Raw genomic sequence first — 13,836 nt, forward strand, 5'->3', positions numbered from 1 at the left:
TACATTCGGTTAGCCCCCAGACAGCCAGGGCTGGATTAAAGTTCTGAGGGGCCTAAGTCTAATGGGAGGGAAGGGCCTAAGTATGAATTACATATTGCAAAAAAATTATGATGTCATCAAACATTTATCTACATACATATTTACATATTATTTATTTATGTAAAATTAACAAGCTTATTCTACTCTCACTACGCTCAATTCTTCAAATAAACACATTTTTCCCCGTAGCTTTAGCTGTGGCAAAGTAATGAATGATGTCATCATAATTCAAAGACCTGATGATTTCATGCTCAGTGCTCACGAGGGACAAAGCACTGAGATGCTCTTGAGTCATGGTGGATCGAGGACATTTTTGACCAGTGTTAGAAGAGAGCAGGAACATTCTCCATTACAGTTCGTGATCATTAGTGACAAATACAGCTCCAAGGCAGTTTCAACATTCGGGAAACATTCAATCACATTGGGTTCAGTGATAACTCAGTACATCCAAATAGATTTGCTTTCGTCATCTTTTCTCTCTATATCTGAGGGTGATGTGAATTCAACAAATTGAAGAAATTCTTTAATAAAATCTATTGGGAGATTGTCTGGGTACTTCTGACACAGACGTTTGATACCTTCACTGACTTCGGAACTTGAAATGTTAGGCGAAAAATTTGTCAGGACACTAAAGATTTTGTCAATATTTTCATAACCCTCGATCCGATGTTCTAATGAACTCTTCAGTTTGTTGTTGATTGTGATGAAGGTATTAACTGTGAAGGCCTCCTTGTCACTGAAGGAGTGGGCAATTGCGTTGTCGCATGTCTTCTGTCTTTTGCAGCCTTTGGCTGACTTATACTCATGGTTAGCAGTCCTTGCAGACCCGTGAATTTCATAGTCATCAAAACTATCCCTCATTTGTTGAAGAACAGTTCCAAGACTCCTCATTAGGTTTACAGCAACGGAAAGGTCAATTTGAGCACTTTGCAAGCTCAGACTGCACCTGCTGAATGGCTGAAGTAAAGGGACTTTTCAGCTTGGAAAAGAGACAGCTATGGGGAGATATGATTGAGGTCTATAAAATCATGACTGGTGTAGAGAAAGTAGATAAGGAAGTGTTGTTTACTACTTCTCATAACACAAGAACTAGGGTTCACCAAATGAAACTAATAGGCAGCAGGCTTAAAACAAATAAAAGGAAGTATTTCTTCACACAGCGCTCAGTCAACCTGTGGAACTCCTTGCCAGAGGATGTTGTGAAGGCCAAGACCATAACAGGGTTCAAAAAATAACTAGATAAGTTCATGGAAGACAGGTCCGTCAATGGCTATTAGCCAGGATGGGCAGGAATGGTGTCCCTAGCCTCTATTTGCCAGAAGCTAGGAATGAGCAACAGGGAATGGATCACTTGATGATTGCCTGTTCTGTTCCTTCCCTCTGGGGAACCTGGCACTGGCCACCGTTGGAAGACAGGGCACTGGGCTAGAAGGAGCTTTGGTCTGACCCAGTAGGGCCATTCTTGTGTTCTTATCATTCCAGACCTCACACAAAATACCAGTTTCCAAAGTGCGCATTGCATCACTCAGGATCTTCTCATCTTTTCTTGTTGCTGATTTTTGAGATTCATCATTCTCTATGCTCTCCAGTGCTTCAATTATGTTGGGGTATCCCAGAACAACTGCATTCACAGCTTCTGCGTTGGCACTCCGCCCTGTCCCTGAGAGTGATTTGAGCACTGGGCATCCCTTTGGTAGTGAATCTCTAAGGGTATGTCTACACTACGAAATTAGGTCGAATTTATAGAAGTCGGTTTTTTAGAAAGTGATTTTATACAGTCAATTGTGTGTGTCCCCACTTAAGACCATTAAGACCATTAAGTCGGGAGAGTGTGTCCATAGTACTGAGGCTAGTGTCGACTTCCAGAGCGTTGCATTGTGGGTAGCTATCCCAGAGTTCCCGCAGTCTCCGCTGCCCATTGGAATTCTGGGTTGAGATCCCAGTGCCTGATGGGGCAAAAAACATTGTCGCTGGTGGTTCTGGGTACGTGTTGTCAGGCCCCTCCCTCCCTCCGTGAAAGCAATGGCAGACAATCGTTTCACACCTTTTTTCCTGGGTTACCCGTGCAGATGCCATACAGCTCACCGTCACCGTACGTCTCCTGGGTGCTGGCAGACGCGGGACTGCATTGCTACACAACAGCAGCTCATTGCCTTGTGGCAGCAGATGGTACATTATGACTGGTAGCCGTCCTCGTCATCTCCTGGGTGCTTTTGGCCCGCCTCGGAGAGGTCTGTCAGGGGTGCCTGGGCAGACATGGGTGCTCCTGGCAGATCTCGGTGAGGTCTGTCAGGGGCACCTGGACATAAATGGGAGTGACTCAGGTCATTCTCTTCTTAGAGTTTTGTCTAATGGAGATTCAGTCCTGCCTGGAATATTGGCAGAGGGATAGCTCTGTGGTTTGAGCATTGGCCTGCTAAACCCAGGGTTGTGAGCTCAATCCTTGAGGGGGCCATTCTGCCTCAGGCTGCTCTCCCAGCCAGCAGCACCGCGAGCACGCAGGAGACGATGACAGCTAGCAGTCATACTGCACTGTCTGCTGGCGAGCACCCAGGAGACGACAACGGCTAGCAGTCGTACTGCACCGTCTGCTGCCAGCCTACCCCTTGCTCCTTCCTTCATGAAAGCAATGGTCAACAATAGTTTCGTGCCTTTTTCCATGCGGGCGCCATATTGCTGTCAGCATCGTCATCCACCCGCCGCTTCCACTACCACTCTGCTCTCCTGCTCACGCCATACCACGGCAAGCATGGAGCCCGCTCAGATCGCTGCGGCAGTTGTGACCACTCTAAACACCACGCACATTATCCAGCAGTATATGCAGCACCAGAACCAGAACCTGCAAAAGCAGGCAAGTAGGCAACGGCAGCGCGGTGAGGAGAGTGATGAGGAAGGACATGGACACAGACTTCTCTCAAAGTACCGGGCCCGGCAATTTGATCATCCTGGTGGCAATGGGGCAGGCTTATGCCATGGAATGCCGATTCTGGGCCCGGGAAACAAGCACAGACTGGTGGGACCGCATAGTCTTGCAGATCTGGGATGATTCCCAATGGCTGCGAAACTTTCGCATGCATAAGGCCACTTTCCTTGAACTTTGTCACTTGCTGTCCCCTGCCCTGAAGCGCAAGAATACCAAGATGAGAACAGCCCTCACAGTTCACAAGCGAGTGGTGATAGCCCTCTGGAAGCTTGCAATGCCAGACAGCTACCGGTCAGTCGGGAATCAATTTGGAGTGGGCAAATCTACTGTGGGGGCTGCTGTGATCCAAGTAGCCAATGCGATCACTGAGCTGCTGCTATCAAGGGTAGTGACTCTGGGAAATGTGCAGGTCATAGTGGATGGGTTTGCTGCAATGGGATTCCCTAACTGTGGTGGGGTGATAGACGGAACTCATATCCCTATCTTGGCACCGGATCAACAAGGCAGCCAGTACATAAACCGCAAGGGGTACTTTTCAATGGTGCTGCAAGCACTGGTGGATCACAAGGGACATTTCACTAACATCAACGTGGGATGGCGGGGAAAGGTACACGACGCTTGCATCTTCAGGAACTCTGGTCTGTGGGAACGGCTGCAGCAAGGGACTTACTTTCCAGACCAGAAAATAACTGTTGGGGATGTTGAAATGCCTATAGTTATCCTCAGGGACCCAGCCTACCCCTTAATGCCATGGCTGATGAAGCCGTACACAGGCAGCCTGGACAGTAGTCAGGAGCTGTTCAACTACAGGCTGAGCAAGTGCAGAATGGTGGTAGAATGTGCATTTGGACGTTTAAAGGCGCACTGGCGCAGTTTACTGACTCGGTTAGACCTCAGCAAAACCAATATTCCCACTGTTATTACTGCTTGCTGTGCGCTCCGCAATATCTGTGAGAGTAAGGGGGAGACGTTTATGGCAGGGTGGGAGGTTGAGGCAAATCGCCTGGCTGCTGCGCTGTGCATCAGAGAAGCTTTGAAAACCAGTTTCATGACTGGCCAGACTACGGTGTGACAGTTCTGTTTGTTTCTCCTTGATGAAAACCTGCCCCCTTGGTTCACTCTACTTCCCTGTAAGCCAACCGCCCTTCCCTCCCCCCTTTGATCACCACTTGCAGAGGCAATAAAATCATTGTTGTTTCAAATTCATGCATTCTTTATTAATTCGTCACACAAATGGGGTAGCCCGGGAGGGGTGGTGGAGGAGGGAAGGATGGAAGGACAAGGCCACACTGCACTTCAAAACTTATTGAATGACAGCTTTCTGTTGCTTGGGCAGTAGTCTGGGGTGGAGTAGTTCGGTGCCTGGAGGGGCCCCCCCCCCACGTCCTTGGGCATCTGGGTGAGGAGGCTATGGAACTTGGGTAGGAGGGCGGTTGGTTACACAGGGGCTGTAGCGGCGGTCTGTGCTCCTGCTGCCTTTCCTGCAGCTCAACCATACGCCGGAGCATATCAGTTTGATCCTCCAGTAGCCTCAGCATTGCCTCCTGCCTCCTCTCATCACGCTGACGCCACCTCTCCTCTCGCTCGTCCTGCCTCTCCTCGCATTCATTTTGTGCTTTCCTGGACTCTGACATTGTCTCCCTCCATGCATTGTGCTGGGCTGTTTCAGTGTGGGAGGCCTGCATGAGCTCAGAGAACATTTCATTGCGAGTGTGTTTTTTTCGGCTTCTAATCTTTGATAGCCTCTGGGACGGAGATGATACATGGAGTGATGAAACATTTGCAGCTGCGGGAGGAAAAAAAAGGAGAGTAGTCTTTAAAAAGAGACATTTTAGGGAACAATGGGTAGACTCTTTCACGGTGAACCAAGCTGTTAACATTACATAGCACATGTGCTTTCTTTACAAAGTCGCATTTTGCCTCTTATATCGAGGGCCTGCCAGTATGGTGTGAGAGATCACACACACAGGGCTGGCGGGCAACAGAATTCGGCTTGCAGGCAGACATGGTAAGCCACAGTCTTTTGGCTTCTTTAACCTTCCTAACATGTGGGAATGGTTTCAAACAGCAGTGCCCTCATTTCACATACCAAGCACCCGTTGGGTTGGCCATTTAAAAGGAGGGACTGCAGTTTTCGGGTTAACGTGCAGCACAAACCCAACTAAGCCCCCCTCCCCCCCACACACACACGCACCCAATTCTCTGGGATGATCACTTCACCCCTCCCCCCACTGCGTGGTTAACCGCGGGGATGATTTCTGTTCAACCACAGGCAAACAGCCCAGCAGGAACAGACACCTCTGAATGTCCCCTTAATACAATTCCCCTATTTCAACCAGGTGACCATGAATGATATCACTCTCCTGAGGATAACACAGAGAGATAAAGAACGGATGTTGCTTGAATGCCAGCAAACACCGGGACCATACGCTGCCATGCGTTGTTATGCAATGATTCCAGATTACGTGCTACTGGCCTGCCATGGTAAAGTGTCCTACCATTGAGGACGGAATAAGGCTGCCCTGCCCAGAAACCTTTTGCAAAGGCTTTGGAAGTACAACCAGGAGAGCTTCATTGAGATGTCCCTGGAGGATTTCCGCTCCATCCCCAGACACGTTAACAGGCTTTTCCAGTAGCTGTACTGGCCACGAATGCATCCCAAGTCTTCAGGGCAAATTAATCATTAAACATGCTTGCTTTTAAACCGTGTATTATATTTACAAAGGTACACTCACCAGAGGTCCCTTCTCGGCCTTCTAGGTCCAGGAGCCCGCCTTTGGTGGGTTGGGGGGATACTAGATCCAGGGTGAAAAACAGTTCCTGGCAGTCGGGGAATACGGTTTCCCCACTTGCTTGCTGTGCTTCAACCTTCTCCTCCTCCTCATCTTCCTCGTCCCCAAAATCCACATCCCTGTTGCGTGAGAGTTCATTGACGGAGTCCACGCACAGGGCTGGGGTAGTTGTAGGGGCACCCCTAGAATTGCATGCAGCTCATCATAGAAGCGGCATGTCTGGGGCTCTGACTTGGAGCGGCCATTTGCCTCTCTGGTTCTTTGGTAGCCTTGCCTGAGCTCCTTAAGGTTCATGTGGCACTGCTGCGGGTCCCTGTTGGAGCTTCATGCCCTTGGAGATTTTTTCAAATATTCTGGCATTTCGTCTTTTCGAACGGAGTTCTGATAGCACAGATTTGTCTCCCCATACAGCGATCAGATCCAGTACCTCTCATTTGGTCCATGCTGGAGCTCTTTTGCAATTCTGGGACTGCCTGGTCACCTCTGCGGATGAGCTCTGCATGATCACCTGAGCTGATCAGCTCGCCACACTGGCCAAACAGGAATTGAAATTCAAAAGTTCACAGGGCTTTTCCCGTCTACCTGGCCAGTGCATCTGAGTTGAGAGTGCTGTCCAGAGCGGTCACAATGGAGCACTCTGGGATAGCTCCCGGAGGCCAATACCGTCAAATTGCGTCCACACTACCCCAAATTGGACCCAGCAAGGTCGATTTCAGCTCTAATCCACTCATCGGGGAGGAGTACAGAAACCAGTTTTAAGAGCCTTTAAAGTCGGAAAAAATGGCTTTGTAGTGTGGACGGATGCAGGGCTAAACCGATCTAACCCTGCCAAATCCGACCTCAACTCGTAATGTAGACCAGAGCTAAGAATCATCCAATGACTGGTTGATGCCGAGAAAAAATTGTACAATTCTTGGATGAATCCAAAAAAAGAAACTGCTTCAACACAACAATCCCCGACAGCCTGGCCAACAAGGTTGGGTGAGTGGGCAGCACACAGTATGTAATCAGCCAAAGCATTGCACTCTTTTATCTTTCCCTGTGTCCCTGAATATTTGCCCCTCATGTTACTTGCATTGTCATAGCTTTGGCCACGACAAAGGCTGATGTTAATCCCATCTTCAGTGAGGAAATCGAGTAGGTACAAGGCAAGTTTCTTCCCTGTGTGGCTGGTGATGTTTGTGAAGGTCACGAAATGCTCAACCGGTCTGCTGGGCAGCACATAACGCAGTATGACAGTCAGCTGATCTACCTGTGACACATCCGGTGCTGAGTCGATGGACACTGAAAAATATCCCACATCTTTGATCTAATCTAAAATGGCTGGTAGCGTCTTCTTTGCCAGCAGTGCAACGAATTCATCACAAATCGTCTTTGATAGATATGATGTATGGCCTTTTCCACGATTTGCATGTTCATTGATGTGCTAAGCTAAGGAAGGGTCCAACTTAGCCATTAGCTCTAGAATGCCAAGATAATTGCCATTGTGTTTCGATTGAACAGTCTCACCTGAGCTGTAGAATGGCAGACCACGCTCAGCAAGAAAAATTATGGTTTTAACTACGCGTCTGAGATCGTTCTTCCAATAAGCACGAGCTTCCAAAAACCGGTTTTCCATTTTGGTATCAATTCTGCCACTAACTTTCTTTCAGGCATGGTAGCTGCTGACTGACAATGTGTGTGGCTCACTCATTGCATGATTGGTAATGTAGAGAGTATTCTTCCAACCACTGAAGACTTTGCAGAACATTCCCCACTTTTTGGTATCAGAAAACAGGCGGCAATAAAAACAGTTCACTTTCTTCTTAGAAGGCGAACAGATGAGCCGTTCTCGCTTGCCAATCTGTTTGCAGGCTTCACATATTCAAACATGGCTTTGGTCAGACAACGATTCTGATTGGTGTACTCTCGCTTTGTCAATGAAAAGTCAGCATCTCGATCAGTGTTTCTCAAATGCGGCCACCATGGCCACATGCGGCCACCAGGGGCTTTCCTTGTGGCCACAGCCTTCCGGGCTCTGATTGGGGAGGAGAAAAGGGCAAAGTAACTGCCCCTCCTCCTCCCTGTTGCTCCTGGATGTACTTCCTTGGGGTTGGTTGCTCGGGCTGCCAACAGGGGTTGGGACGACAGACACCTGGGGCACAACGCTGGAGGAGCTGGCAGCCGGGGAATTCCCCACCTTTCCGGGGTGGTGGGGCTCAGGCTTTGGGCTTCAGCCCTGAGCCCTGGCTGTGTGGCGGCAGGCCCCAGCCTCCAGATGCAGGGCTTCAGGCTCTAGCCCCTCCCTGCCTCCCCCATCCTTCCATCCAGGGCTTAATTTGTCCCCAGGCTTGGCAGGGCTAAGTATGTCTGTTGTGAAAAGTGATACTTGTGTGTTGGTTAATATCACTGTTCACAGCAGACTTACTAGCTAGAAATGAATAAATGACAGTGATTTGGGTGTGTCTATGTGCATATTTATTTGGTTTTCCTAAAGCTAATTAAGTACTTCAGGAAAAAGTGTGAGAGCGGCCACCAGCAAAAGTTGGTGGCCGCACTCTGAGGCCACCAAAAAAATTGTCCTGAGAACCCCTTCTAGATCCTGGCATTTCTGTGGGCCCTCCTCAGTCCAATACGCCATGAGAAGTCGTGTCCCACTCGCCTGGATGGCTGGAGAAGGATGTGTTTTTGTATTACTGTCACTGGGAAAGTCTTCAGCGGATTGGGGTGAGGCTGCAGCCAGAGAAGTCACAGGAGACTGCTCCTTTTCATCGAGCGCAGGGGCAGCAGGTTCACAGGCTGGTCTTCGGCGGGACTTCCTCACCACCAGGCTGAGCAGGAGGAAAAAACATTAGGAGAGAAGGAGCTCCTTTCAGCCCTACATCTTGTCTTTGCCGTCTTTCTTTGGCCTCCTTCAATTTCTGCCATCCTCCTTTCCTCGACATGGTTTCTGTGGTCCACTGTAGGCCTGCTGTGTACAAAGTTCAGTGTTGCTTGGGCCCACAAACACTTACTTAGCCCACAAAGACAAAATCACCACCACCATTAATTGAATTCACAATCTTGATGGATTAATTTGTACAAAGCAATATCTAATGAGACAAAAAAATTCTGATGGCCCTGCTACCGTCGCTCAGCTGTTACTTCAATATGGAATGGAGGACTTAAATTAGGGTTTAAAGTAGGGCCTAAATATAGGAGGGCCTAAGACTATAGCCTTATTAGCCTATGGGTTAATCCGGCCCTGTAGACAGCCATTCCTTTGTCTTGCAAGTTAACAATAGGTGCACCCCAGTCCTGGAGCATCTGTGAAGCGTTCCCCTATAGTGCCTACTCCCTGTCCACTGAACATGGAGACTTGGCAGGTCAGCTGTCCAAGGGACAGCGCACACCAGCTGGGAGGGTTCAGCGTCGTGTCTAACACCACAGGGCTGAGTTCCAGTTCGGGTGAGAACAGGTGTACGGGTTGTATCGAAGAGCGATAGCTAAGAGCTAGTGAGTGAGGATGATGGAAATGGGAAGGTGACACAAGACAAAAGCGTAACACAATGCTTAGAGACTAAACTTCACTCGTCAGACACGTGGGCCCATCCATCTCCCCAAAACGTCCGTGGCAGTGGTTCCAGCCAAGGCTGGCTGGGACCTTGTGTTCACACATGTAAACGTGCTGTGCCTTTACTTCCTGAGTGCAGGACACGGGGCATCTCTTTGCCTCTGCTTATATCCCCAAAGTTCACTCCCTTTGCTCAGTACTGGGTTTACCATGGCACTGGGCCCATGCTCCAAAGGGGCCCCAGCCCGGCCTGCTCTTCTCCACCCCCCGCCCACTGCTCTCTCCTGTGGGGGCAGCGGGCGGAAGCTCGGTCCTGTTCTGCCGGCTCCTGGGGCTCCTGCTGCAGCAGGGCAGGCTCCGCTGGCAGCCAAACTTCTCCCCCGCCTCTTCCCCCAGCATGCTGCATTCCCGCCCCTCCCCCTCCCTGCCGCTGAACAGCTGTTTGCCGGCACAAGGGATGGGGAGAAGCGGAGCCGCAGAGTGCTTGCCACTTGGGGGAGGAGGCGGAGAAGAGGCGAGGGCAGGGCCTTGGGGAAGGGGGTAGAATTGGGGCATACCCCCTCCAGCCCCCTGTCATGAGCCCCCCCCACATTCCCAAGACCCCATCCCTGACTCCTGCACCCCCCACAACCCCAGCCCTCTGCCCTGAATCCTGTACCCCCCTCACCCTCCCCAGCCCCCTGCCCTGACCCCTGCACTCCCCCACATCCCCATCCCCACCCTGAGCACCAAATGGGAGCTCCTGCACCCCTCCCATTCCCACTTGCACCCCTCGCACCAAACAGGAGCTGCCCCAGGTAAGTGCTCCACACCCCAACCTCCTGCCCCAACCCTGAGCCTCCTCCCTCACCCTAACTCCTGGCCAGACCCTGCACCCCTGTCAGCCATTCTCTGTGCAGACAGCATCACACCTGCCTAGGGCTCTGCAACAATCACTCACCCTTATCCCACCACCTAGATACTTAAGAAATGCATAAGGGAAACTGAGGCACCCACACAGTCTTCAGAGAAAACACTGAAAACATTCCCACTTTGTCACACTGGAGGAGGGGCAGCTCAGTGCAGAGAGAGACGAAGAGAATGGGCTAGAACCAGGGAGAAGGTAGGTGTCTGCTTTATGTGGGCAGGGGCGGGGGGGGGAGATCCTATTTACCCCCTCCCCAGCCCTGCTGCGCTTGCAGTTTACCCCTGGCCCCTCCCTTGCTCCAGGGACCAACCCTAGCTCCCGCCCCACTGTGCTTTTGTCCCTGGCCCCTGCCTTGCTCCTGTCAGCAGGGACTAATCCTCCCCCCATGCCCCACTGTGCTCTTGCCCCTGGCCCCTGCCTCGCTCCAGCTCAGGACCAATCCTTCCCCACCCACCATGCTCTGCTGCCAGGGTGGATAGAAATCAATGATTTTTAAAAAAAAATAAAAAAAATCGTATTTTTTTATTTAAATCAGATTTTTTGATGAAATGCTTTTTGAGGAAAAAACCTATCTAAATATCATTTTAATTAAGATACATTATATCTCATGATGGAACAGGGATTATAAATTCTAATTCTATAGTATGAGACAATATATTCATGTAATGTTTAAGAAAAGTTTTGTAAATGAGTTCTAATAATTCATGGATTAGGGACCCAATTTTATGGGGTTCCAGAGGCTTCTGTATAGATTATTTAGGTTAATCTTTCTATCTACCCCAATGGGACTCAGTGCTCAGTCTAGAAGAAACCATCAGAGACACTTAGTTTTGCAGTTCTAAACTGTGGATTTGTGTCTCCAGAGGTAACATGCTTGTTAACAGCAAAAATGTTTTAAAATAAATAAATAATATATAGAGGTGAGAAATAACAGACCTCAACTTTATTGTCCCTCTGCAAATTTGTATACACAGAGTCAATCACTTACCTCTCTCTAAAAGTGAAAAGTTTCAAAAAGTTCAATGAATAGAAGATTGTTGGGGGTAGAATAGATCTGGACAAGGAGAAGTCGTCTGTAAAACTCATTTGAAAAGTTTTTAAAATAAATCACTGATTAAAAATGTATAGTGTGTACCTTCTAAAAATGAAACCTACATCTATTTCTGAGTTGTGAAGAATCATAGAATACCATGGTAGGAAGGGACCTCAGTCTAGTCCAACCCCCTGCTCAAAGCAGGACCAAATCCCCAATTTTTACCCCAGATGGCCCCCTCAACAATTGAACTCACAACCCTGGGTTTAGTAGGCCAATGATCAAACCACTGAGCTATTCCTCACCCTAATGTACTAAGGTTATAACAACCAACAAGGATGCACTTTGATGTAGAAAACTATGATTAAATTGAATCTTCCTGACTGGTGATTTAAATCATGATTTAAATCAAATCCACCCTCCCCACTGTGCTCTTGCCCCTGGCCCCTTCATTCCCCACGGCGGCCCACAAATATGTTTGGCGCCAGGCCCATAAAAAGTTAATCCAACCCTGCTGGCACGGCACCGCCCCCCCCTCCCACGGCACATCCCTTCAGGATGTCAATACCCTTAGTGGATGCCTGGCATTCGTGCTGTCAGTGTCTGGGAGTGCTCAGTCAGGGTGGGGCAGCCCAACTGGGAAGGGGCAGAGCCTGGCCCCAGGCCCCAAAAGAGCCCGCAATGAGCCAAACCCAGAGCCTCAGCCCTTTGGATTTTTGGGAGGGGGGCGGGCTGATCCAGGTTCTGGTTCTGAGTCACACTGGAGGGATCCTTCTCCAGATATATCCAAGGCGGCAGAAACCTCACAAGAATGGGGTGTTTCACAGACTGCACCTGCTTTCTGCAGCAATGTTTGGAAAATGGCCCACGACATCCACGTCCGTCTAGTCCTAACCCAGCAACTGACCCCGCTCTCCAGCCCCACACCCCTCCTCTTTGCCACTCCATACCCCAACCCCATAGGAGCTCCAGCCTTTGCCTGCCTGGAATGTGCTCAGTGCGTTAGCTTCTTCCAGGGCAACTCAACAGCTGGGAACATGGGGGAGCTGGCACTGCAGGCAAGCCAGTGCCCCAGGCCAGCCCAGCGCCCTAGACACCACTTGGGGCCCTCTGCACTCAATACATCTTGTGCCAGGGTGCGGTGCCAAGCAGGGGGAGTCCTGGCTCCAGGTGCTGCTGCCATTCCAGGAGGCAAGTTCGAATTCCCTGGGAACTCACCAGGGGGCGCTGTGGTACCGCTGTCAGGAGCTCACCTGTGGTGGCTCCTCGCACTTCCTGCAGTGAAGAGCAGTCCCTGGCCAAATGCAGTTCGGAGCTCCCCTCCCTGCCACCATGCCCTGCTGGTGCCACGCTCCACGTCCCGGTCTCCTGCTGTCTGACATGCCAGCAGTTCCAGTGGGAGCTGTGGACGGACTGACCGTGCCAGCCCCGGCCATGCCAGTGTCACTGGTGAGGGACCGCAGCAAATTCGCAGAGGTGGCGCAAATGGGCCAGCTGCCCCGGCAATACCAGGCTGTCTGGGCCAATGGGGCACTGAAGAGCTGACGGTTTGCAAAGTCCCTCTGGTGTCTGACTCCCCGGTGGCTGCATCTTCTGCCTCAGGATCTCAACTTCCATTTAAAATAACCTAGTCTGGGTCCTTCTGACTGCAAAGATACCTTGCTAGTGTGGTGTGTGACCCATGCTGCACTTTCCTGGAGTATGCACAGCCCCATATAGGAGCTCAGAGAGACCTGGTCCTGTTAACTCTGAAACCTAACGAGGATGACGCCTATTGTTAACTCCTTGGCAGGAGGAGGGGGGGCAGGGGGGTTGTGCCTGCAGGGGAAGGGGGGGAATGGGGTTGTGCCTGCAGGGGGAGAGGGGGGCAATGGGGTTATGGGCTCTGCCGAGCCTGTCATGGGGCCAGGCATGGGCGCAGCTTGGCATAGTCCCAGCCCAGTCCATGTGCCTGAGAGCACCCGGCCTGATGGGCCTGGGCCCAGCCAGAACCATGCCCCCACCCCATCCCCAATGCCCCCTCCTATCCCCTCTCCTGCTGCCCCATCCCGGCTCCCCTGCCCACATCCCACCCCCTCTCTGCTGGGAGCGGAGATGCCATCGGACCGCTCAGCCACAGGCGGAGGTGAGGGCGAGATTAGCATCTGCTGCCTGATCACATGGGCCTCGCCACGGCTCAGCGCTGCCGGGGCAGACCAGCCGGAGAGCGAGCGAGGGACGGCAGCAGGGAGCTAAGGTACCGCTCGCGCCGCGCGGGCTGCTGCTGCTGGGTGGGAGCCGCTCGGCACGGGTGGCCGGAGGGGGGAGCAGGGCGCCTGGGACGGGGAGAGACGCGGGAGATCAGGGATCCCGCGGGGAGGAGGAGACTGGAGGGAGGAGGGGACCTGGGGAGATGAGGGGAGCAGGAGCCCAGGGGGAGGATGGAACGGGGGGGTGGGAGGCGATGGAGAAGAGGGATCTGGAGGGAGGAGGGGATATGGAGAGATGGGGGGAGCAGGGGTTCTGGGGGGAGAAGAGGGAACTGGAGGGAGGAGGGGACATGGAGAGATGGGGGAGCAGGGGTTCTGGGGGGAGAAGAGGGCACTGGAGGGAGCAGAGGACTGGGGGGTG

This window comes from Lepidochelys kempii, chromosome 20 (assembly GCF_965140285.1).
Source record: "Lepidochelys kempii isolate rLepKem1 chromosome 20, rLepKem1.hap1, whole genome shotgun sequence".
Taxonomy (NCBI): Eukaryota; Metazoa; Chordata; order Testudines; family Cheloniidae; genus Lepidochelys; species Lepidochelys kempii.